Here is a 10,184-nt window from a genome sequence, read left to right as displayed (position 1 = left end):
CTTCGTAGTTTGCTTAAAACGATATATTCGCAATTTTAGGGTGAAAGGACTATTGACCTCAGTACGATTATTAGAAGAATCTATGATGTCTGGTTATGAGGCATTGAGAGTTAGAGACTCTATAGTTCTTCTAGGTATCTTCCGATGGTACTGAATTGACCAGTGCACTTCTAGAGACAAGATAAGAACAAACCATTTAACCTCTTATGTCTCGAAGTCACTATGTATGAATTGCATCATGCTTACCTTAATCCTGAAATGAGACATGCCATTTCACACCTTAGTATTCTCATTTGAGAAAGTCAGAGTTCGGACTCACTATGTGATTCCGAACAGGGCCTATTGGTGAAGTACTAAGTTGTGAGTATGTCATGAGTAACTTTGTGAAGTTCTCATAGATATGGAATTCATGTACAAGATTGCTGAAATGCAATGTATGTCACCTCGTGCTTTGTTCCTTGGAGTGTGAATAAATGAACTGGCCAGTGTCCAAATTGAGTCCCGACTCTTTTGGATGAAACAATGTGACTTGTTAGCTCCTCGTCAATACATTGTTTCTAACTTATTCACAAGCGACAAAGGAGTTGAGGAAATAACAGCTAGAAGGGTAAAATGGTAATTTAGTAAATCCCGACTAGCTGATGACATTCATGAAGGGTAAACATAGATAATATTCAGTGGATCCGCTCATCATAATTAGGTCGAATTCTTGAGTAGAAAATAAATTCATTTGAACCGAGAGATTTTCAGTGTCAGCTCTTTAGTGGAGTCAGTTGGCATTAAGCTAAACTTGGAAAAGGTTTGTGAAATTTTGAGTCCAAGTGTTTAGCTCTAGCTTTGTTCATTTGGGTCCATGAGGTCACTGTCACGAATCACATCGATAGGAATAGTTAAACTGGAAGCTAAGTCAAAACGAGAACGAAAATAGTTAAAAGGGTATTTTTCTCTTTTGAGACAGAGGATGAAATGAATGTCAATAAATTTTTTGACAAGTTCATTTGATGACTTAATGTCACTCGGCCATGACTTGATCATTGGGCCTTGTGAATTAATTTCATTTCATAAGAATTTTATTGAAAATTCTTAATGGGCCTTTTTTCATGTTCTCATGAATAAATGAAGAAGCTTCTAGAAGCTCCTTCTAGAGACATGTTGGCCACCCAACATACCTAAGGAAAGAGAGTTTATTTTATGCCTAAATGTATTTAGATACTTGCCAAAAGAAAAAGAGGAAAAAAATTTGCATATGCATGCATAAGGGAATCGGCCATGTTGAGAAAAAAGGCAAGCCATGAACAAAATTGGAAACAAATCAAGGCTTCTAGAAGCCTTGTGTTGGCCGAGTGTCTCAAAGGGAAAAAGTGGAAATTGGCTCATGAATATGTGATATTCTATAGAAGAGGAAACTACCTTATTGAAGGTGAGACCTCTCCTATAAATAGGAGCCTCATTTCCTCACAATTCATTCATCCAAGTTTAAGAGATTTGAGAGACTCTCTCTCTAGAACTTGTGGCCGAAAATCCTCTCTCTCTCTCTCTAGTTTATTTTCGATTTTTCTTGTCTTGGCACCTTGGTCCTCACTCGACCTAGTGTTTAGCTCTGCGACTTCAATACTTGTTCTTAAGTCGTAGTGTTTAAAAGTGCTCACTCACTGATTCCTTTTATTTCGAGTGATTTAGTGATAGAAACTATCGTGGTTGCTCGAGGTGCCGAGGAAAGAAAGAGAGACGTGCTGCGAGGGGAGACGAGCGTTGCAAACTTTCCAAAATCTTCTTCAAAGTTCAAGCTTCAAGAAAGGTTAGTAAACTCTTAGCTCATATTGATTTTTAATTACATGTACTTGCTTCTTTGTCTAGGTTAGTAATAACTGTTTTTACTTGAAAAGAAATTTTTTAAAATTCTGCCGCTTCCCGAAGCGTTTAATCTTTTTCTTAAACCCTAGATCAATTCCAACAAGCTCGACTCGAAGAGCGAGCTTGAGCTCAACTCAAGGAGCGAACTCGACTTGAGGAGCGAACTGTGCTCGAGGTGCGAGCTCGACTGGGGGAGCGAGCTTGTCTCGAAGAGCGAACTTGAGCTCGACTCAAGGAGCGAACTCGACTTGAGGAGCGAACTGCGCTCGAGGAGCGAGCTCGACTGGGGGAGCGAGCTCGTCTCGAAGAGCGAACTTGAGCTCGATTCAAGGAGCGAACTCGACTTGAGGAGCGAACTGCGCTCGAGGAGCAAGCTCGACTGGAAGAGCGAGCTTGACTCGAAGAGCAAACTTGAGCTCGACTCAAGGAGCGAACTCGACTTGAGGAGCGAACTTGAGCTCGACTCAAGGAGCGAACTCGACTTGAGGAGCGAACTGGGCTCGAGGAGCGAGCTCGACTCGATGCCGGCCTCGTTGAGCTTGCTCTGGTGAGCGACCGAGCTCGCCGAGTTAGGTCGACCTAAGCCTCTTCCTGGAAGTGGGGAGCTTAAGGTTTTTACCTCTCTTTTTTTTTCTTTTTTTTTTGGCTGTGAATTCTTGTACGTCCATGATGAATAAAAACTTTTTTTTTCAAGTGGGTAAAAGAGACCGCAAACTTTATTTTTTATTTATTTTTGCTGACAGGTAACATCCTTGAACAGTGGCACATAGGCCTTTATTGAATAAGGGAAAACAGAGCAATAAAAGGGGGGGGGGGGGCTTGATCACTGATGGTATTGCCTCAAGTGTTCGGCGTTCCACGGGTGCCGGATTGGAGTTCCGTCCGTGTGCTCGATGTAGTAGGTCCCGTCGTTTATGACTTGTCGGACTTTGTACGGTCCTTCCCAATTTGGGCCTAGGACTCCGGCGCCTTGCACTTGGGTGTTTTGGAACACGCGTCTGAGTACAAGGCTGCCGACGGCGAAGATCCGCCTTTTGACTTTGGCGTTGTAGTATCTCACGACCTTTCGTTTTTGTGCAGCGAGTCTGGTGAGAATCTCGGATCTTTTCTCGTCGATTAGATCCAATTTGAGGCGCATGGCTTCCTCATTTTCTTTTTCGTCAAAAGTGTCAACCCGATAGGTGGGGACTTCTACTTCCACGGGGACCACCGCTTCAACCCCAAAAGCTAGGGAGAAGGGGGTCTCTCCGGTGGCGTTTCAAACGGTCATTCGATAGGCCCATAAGAATGTCTTGCTTATCCCTAGTTGGGCGCAGATCTCTCTAACCCTCGCGTTGTCGATTTGCGCACCGTTATCGGTCACGATTGACGCGGGGATGCCGTGGCGGCATATTATGGACTTCTATATGAAGTTCGTAGTGTTGGCCTCGGTGATCCTGGCCAGAGGCTCGGCTTCGACCCACTTGGTAAAGTAGTCGATAGCGATGATGGCGTATTCGTATTGTCTCGGAGCTTTGGGAAGCTTTCCGATAATATCTACGGCCCATTTTGTGAAGGGGCGTGGAACAACGATGCTACTTAGGGGAGATGGCGGCTGTCGTGGAACGTTGGAGAAACGTTGACACTTGTCGCACTTTCTCGCCCAGTCGTAGGCGTCTTTTTTCATTGTTTGCCAGAAATAGCCTTGCCGAAGCGCTTTTAGCGCGAGGGACCTTCCAACGGCGTGGTTTCCGCAAAGGCCTTCTGTAAGGACAAGCTTCTGCGTCACTCGTATTTGGAGATTTGGAAGTAAATAACGAGTTTCCGTTGTTACAACTAAATTTTCGAGTGAATTATACTCCAATGGATTTATCGAATTAATTTTAAATATATTAAGGTTATGGAAATCTCGGAATAAATAAAGGAATTATCGAGTTTAACTCGATTAATAAATTAATTCCGAGGAAACATTCCGGAAATTAATTTAAGAAATAAATTATGAAGGACGAGAATTAATTCCGAGAAACCTTAAATATATTTAAATTATTCGAGAACGAACGAGAAAATTCTCGGTTCGAATCATATAATTATAATCCGTTCGGTGATGGATTTAATTAAATAATTATATGAAAAGGACGTGGTTGTAACAATTTTAAGGGACCCATTTGAAAGGAAACAAGAAAAAGATGTTGGATTGTAATTAAAAGGATAAGTTTGAGCTTGCCTCGTCATCACACATGTGTCATGGTTTACCCTTGCCAACACAACACATAACTTGGTCAATTACTTTGCCATTAAGTTTTCATGGCCGAGTAAAACTAAGTGCATCCACCAAAAGAAAAACAAAACCCACCAGCCCAAAAGAGCGAGCAAACCCACGCGAAAAAAAAAAGAAAGAAAGCACACGAGCGAGAGAAAGAAAGGAAAAAGAAGAAGAAGGAGAGATAGCCGAGAGACAGAGCTCGGGGAAGAGAAAGGCCGAGAGAGAGCAGAAGAGAGCTAGAGAGCGAGTGAGCGAGACTGAGAAGGAGACCGACCGAGGGAGAGGAACGTGACCACCAGCACCAGCCCGTAACCCCAGCTCCGTGCGCGCGCCATCCAGCCAGCCACCGAGCCCTAGCGCCACCTGCGCGCGGACGAGAAGGAGCGAGCGCCGCCGAGGACGCCGGACTGAGAGGAATCGCCGGTGAGAGGAGGAGGGATTTCATCTGGGTGATTCGATTCTTCAGGCTAGGTAAAGGGATTCTTCACCCCAATTTTAATTGAATCTGATTTAGGGTTCTGTTATTTGGAATTGGGGCTTTTGGTTGTGAGTTAGGATTTCGGTGATGATTCCTCTGATTATGGTGGTGTTCTTGGTTTTGGACGGGTTTGGTTGTGGATTAAGTCTTGGCCGTGTGGTTTTGGTTCTGGCCGTGTGACTGAGATTAGTTCTTTTGGGTTTCTTTGGACGAGTTATTGTTATTTTTTGTGATATTGTTGCGAGTTGTGTTTAGTGTTAATCTCGGTCTAGGTGGGCGGCATAGGTCTCGGGGCAGCGGTTCGGGACGGCGAGGGCGCTGTCCAAGAGTGTCAGAGCTGCTGCGCGGGTGACGACGGAGCAGGGCTGGTCAGCGAGGTTCATCGGCTCGGTTGGGACGAGCTGTTGGGCCGAGGACGGCAACAACGCTGTGGCGGCTCTCAGGGGGCTGTTTATGGCAGTCTCTGCCCGGTGTTAGCGAGTCGAAATTTCCCGAGTCTCGACTCGTGCTAGTGCGAACCTATAATTATTTTTGTTGGGTCGTTCTAGATTATGAGAATTGCGATATAATATCAATATGTATGTTTTGTAATTAAGCTCGTTTAATATAAGTTAGTAAGAAAAATAAATTAATATGTGTCATTATTAAACTCGTTGATTATTCACGTAATTATTTAGTATATTTATCTTAATTACGTATTAAAAATCGAGTTCGACTATAAGCTCGACTCTTTTAATTTGGAAAAAGAATATCAACAAGAAATGTTTTATTTACGTTCTCAAACGTTATAACTTGTCAATAAAAAGAGACAAGTCATAAAATATTTTCTAAACCACATTTGAGAAGTGTCGGTTTGAGTTATTTTCATATAACTTACGTATTCTATAGATTGTTAGTAAGAGTTTCTTTATACGTTCTTTTCTTTTAGTTTCGACCTTCGGGAACCTATCCTAAGCAATGGGCTTTGTCCCGTCAAAAGAATAGGTGGTCGAATAGCGGGGTGTTTCTTAGCCTAGATCAGGGAAGTTGTTAAGTTCTTAGGCGTCGATTCTTTCCCGTCTCTGTTCTGTCATGTATTCCCTGATGTTTGTTTTTTTAGACGCTCTGAGTAGCGTGACTAGGAGAACGTTTTGAATACGTTTTATATGAGCTCTCTTTTCAGTAGAAGTAGGTACATTAGTAGATCAATGGACGAGATACTGAGTATGCTCGATGTTCGATCTTTCTCTTCGATAGATAAGTCCAGAGTGCTATCAGGATTAGCAGGAGAAGCTTACGAGGACTGGGTTATACGTGAAGTTAAGAAGAATCCTTTTATCTGGAAGAGAAGAATTCAGGATTCGAAAGAATCGTTATCCGGGTAAGTGGATTTTAGGCACCTACAATATCGAGAAATATTATATATATCTTTATATATATACATATATTGTACGTGCATTTTCTATATGCTTTCTAGTAAGCAAGAGTAAGATAAACCAAAAGACAATTCACTATCAAGATTAAGGGCTTTAAGCCGCTAACGAATTGGGAAACGGAATTAGTCCGGCTAACAAAAATGGCTAGAGGTAACTAGGAACCCGAGCCTTTGCTATGTGTTTAGTTAGCCACCTTCCAGAGATCCAGTCCTAGTGAACTGGATTATGAGAGACTGAAGTTAAGACTCGTATTCAAAAGCGATAATATTATGATAGGATCTTTGGGAGTCGCATCTCAAGATCTTATAAGTCACGAGTTAATAAGCGAAAAGAATATATGGTAAGATCGGGATTAAACCCGAATTAAGCAGTCTCTCATGTTAAGTTAATTAAAGAGAAAACATAGAATGGTACCGCCTCCGACATATACCCCTTGTTAGCAGGTACCTATTATGCTTCGTGCTGGTACCACATGGGGATTAGGCAGGAGACTGTGCACCCTCATGTCTGGCGCCAATAAGACATGTGTCGTGCGGATATCATTAAGGGATCCCGAGAAGGAAATGTATTGTATGATGGGAATTGCCGGGACCTAAGCTGGCATATTCTCAAGTAAGAGGAGTTATCGGGACCTAAGCTGGTAATTCCATAGATTATGATAAAAGAATGTTATGATGTGAATCACCGGGACCTAAGCTGGTGAATTCTTAAGTAAGATGAATCTCTCGGGACCTAAGCTGAGTGATTCCTAAGCAGGATGAATCTATCGGGACCTAAGCCGATTGATTCTCAAGTAAGGTGGATTTATCGGTGTTGTCAATGGTGCCCACAAGAAGAGTTGTAGTCTTTATTTTGTACATTTGATGTAATAAAGTCTCATGAAGACTCTAGCTTGTAATTGCCTATCTATTCATTAATAAAGTTGAAACGTTCATTCAATCTTCCTTGTCTGAAGCTTTATGATAAAACCTTAGTCTTTTAGTCCATAAACAAACTTAACAACTTACGAAGAGACAAATGTAGATTTGCATGAACAAACTCTTCGTAGTTTGCTTAAAACGATATATTCGCAATCTTAGGGTCAAAGGACTATTGACCTCAGTATGATTGTTAGAAGAATCTATGATGTCTGGTTATGAGGCATTGAGAGTTGGAGACTCTATAGTTCTTCTAGGTATCTTCCGAAGGTACTGAATTGACCAGTGCACTTCTAGAGACAAAATAAGAACAAACCATTTAACCTCTTATGTCTCGAAGTCACTATGTATGAATTGCATCATGCTTACCTTAATCCTGAAATGAGACATGCCATTTCACACCTTAGTATTCTCATTTGAGAAAGTCAATGTTCGGACTCACTATGTGATTCCGAACAAGGCCTACTGGTGAAGTACTAAGTTGTGAGTCTGTCATGAGTAACTTTGTGAAGTTCTCATAGATATGGAATTCATGTACAAGATTGCTGGAATGCAATGTATGTCACCTCATGCTTTGTTCCTTGGAGTGTGAATAAATGAACTGGCCAGTGTCCAAATTGAGTCCTGACTCTTTTGGATGAAACAATGTGACTTGTTAGCTCCTCGTCAATACATTGTTTCTAACTTATTCACAAGCGACAAAGGAGTTGAGGAAATAACAGCTAGAAGGGTAAAATGGTAATTTAGTAAATCCCGACTAGCTGATGACATTCATGAAGGGTAAACATAGATAATATTCAGTGGATCCGCTCATCATAATTAGGTCGAATTCTTGAGTAGAAAATAAATTCATTTGAACCGAGAGATTTTCAGTGTCAGCTCTTTAGTGGAGTCAGTTGGCATTAAGCTAAACTTGGAAAAGGTTTGTGAACTTTTGAGTCCAAGTGTTTAGCTCAAGCTTTGTTCATTTGGGTCCATGAGGTCACTGTCACGAATCACATCGATAGGAATAGTTAAACTGGAAGCTAAGTCAAAACAAGAACGAAAATTGTCGAAAGGGTATTTTTGTCTTTTGAGACATAAGGATGAAATGGATGTCAATAAATTTTGACAAGTTCATTTGATGACTTAATGTCACTCGGCCATAATATGATTAACTGGGCCTTGTGAATTAATTTCATTTCATAAGAATTTTATTGAAAATTCTTAATGGGCCTTTCTCATGTTGTCATGAACAAATGAAGAAGCTTCTAGAAGCTCCTTCTAGAGAGACTTGGGCGCCTACCCTAATAGAGAAATAGGAGAGTTTATTTTGTGCATAAATGTATTTAGATACTTGCCAAAAGAAAAAGAGGAAACAAATTTCCTCCAAGAGGAAAGTGGGAATCGGCCAAGTGAGAGACAAGGCAAGGCCTTGAACAAAATTGGAAACAAATCAAGGCTTCTAGAAGCCTTGAGTTGGCCGAGTGTCTCAAAGGGAAAAAAGAGGAAATTGCTCATGAATATGTGATATTCTATAGAAGAGGAAACTACCTTATTGAAGGTGAGACCTCTCCTATAAATAGGAGCCTCATTTCCTCACATTTCATTCATCCAAGTTTAAGAGATTTGAGAGACTCTCTCTCTAGAACTTGGCCGAAAATCCTCTCTCTCTCTCTCTCTAGTTTATTTTCGATTATTTCTTGTCTTGGCACCTAGGTCCTCACTCGACCTAGTGTTTAGCTCTGCGACTTCGAGACTCGTTCTTAAGTCGTAGTGTTTAAAAATGCCCACTCACTGATTCCTTCTTTTCGAGTGATTTAGTGATAGAAACTTTCATGGTTGCTCGAGGTGCCGAGGAAAGAAAGAGAGACGTGCTGCGAGGGGAGACGAGCGTTGCAACTTTCCAAAAGCTTCTACAAGGTTCAAGCTTCAAGAAAGGTTAGTAAACTTCATAACTCATATTGGTTTTTAATTACATGTACTTGCACTTGTCTAGGTTAGTAAAAACTGTTTTACTTGTAAAAGAAAAATTTTAAAATTCCGCCGCTTAACGAAGCGTTAATTATTTTCTCAAACCCTAGATCGATTCCAACAATCGGGACCTAAGACGATACTTCCGCAAGTTATGAAAAGATATGATCTCATGTTATGTATTGTTTATGTGTTATGTGTATTGTGCATTAGATATGTAGATATCCGCTTACTGAGTCTTTCGACTCACAGTTATTATCTTGATATTGTAGATAAAGGAAGGGCTAAAGAAGATTGAGCAGAGCATCAGCGAAACCGGTAAGTAAGTAGGCGTGTGTATGTACGGCTGCCGACCTGTGGCTAAGTCAAGGGCGAATGAGTCTGTTTTGTTTTTAAAAAGAGACGAGTCTTTTTGTTTGTAAAGTTTTAAATAGTATGTTGTAGAAAAAACGAAAAATTCGCCCATAGTTTTGAGACGTTTATGTAAATATTTTAAAAGTTTTCTAGAAAATGTTTTCCGGAAGCGCTTCCACCAAGGTTTTTATGAATTTTATTTATGTTAAGTAAGATACGAAGATCTCTGCCGCGGCTCGTAGGCGAGCTAAGACTCGCGGGTCGTGACAGAATTTTTGGTATCAGAGCCTAGGTTGAGCCGTTTCTGTAGACTTGTGGTCGTACATACACTAACTTACTTACTTATAAGTCAGCTGATGTTTAAGATAGCCTTATCTATAATATCTTGTTGAGTCTTTGTGAAAGATAGCGGTTACATTAGGATAACCGTATGCTTACCCAATCCTACTCTTAGGTGAAGTAAGGATTAAGAATGGGACCTAAGAAGCGAACGCAGACGGATCTTTCACAAGAAATGACTGAAATTAGCAGGGCTTTAGAGCCTCAAGCAGAAGATGCTCGTCGAAGAGATGCTCAAATAGAAGAGCAGAACAGGTATCACGCAACTTATTGCGCGAATGAATGAGCAACAACCTCCACAGGGTCAACGAGACCCTGAACCCCAGGTGCATCGACCAGAACAAACTGGAGGACAAGGTGAGAACATGCCAAATGTGAATGTGAATTTAGGTGGTCTGAATGTGCAAGCGCCACCACAAGCTCCAGCTATGGCACCAGATGAGGTTCCGCTGTTCCAGATTCCGATAATGGCACCGACTGTCGGGGAGCCTGTATATGAGCGTTTTCGTAAGAAGAAACCACCGACTTTCGATGGAGATGCTGATCCTTCCCTTGCGGAAAATTGGATTAAAAGGATCCAACAGATCTTCACGTACATGCAACTTACAGATGCTGAGAGGGTTGCATGTGCT

The 10,184-nt window shown here is 41.4% G+C and overlaps 1 long non-coding RNA gene across 1 annotated transcript; it reads left to right on the top strand.

Annotated features, from left to right (window-relative positions):
- The first annotated feature begins 4,261 nt into the window (after positions 1 to 4,261).
- Positions 4,262 to 9,318, top strand: LOC149408131 (uncharacterized). The gene is made up of 3 exons (XR_016301676.1): positions 4,262 to 4,567; positions 5,811 to 5,934; positions 9,132 to 9,318. It is a non-coding gene; the product is annotated as an uncharacterized LOC149408131 (long non-coding RNA).
- The last annotated feature ends 866 nt before the right edge of the window (positions 9,319 to 10,184 follow it).

Source organism: Urtica dioica, chromosome 1 (assembly GCF_054948205.1).
Source record: "Urtica dioica subsp. dioica isolate 48M chromosome 1, U.dioica_male_clone48M_v1_H2, whole genome shotgun sequence".
Classification (NCBI taxonomy): Eukaryota; Viridiplantae; Streptophyta; class Magnoliopsida; order Rosales; family Urticaceae; genus Urtica; species Urtica dioica.
Note: the sequence above shows the minus strand (reverse complement) of the source record. Positions and strands in the feature narration are given on the sequence as shown.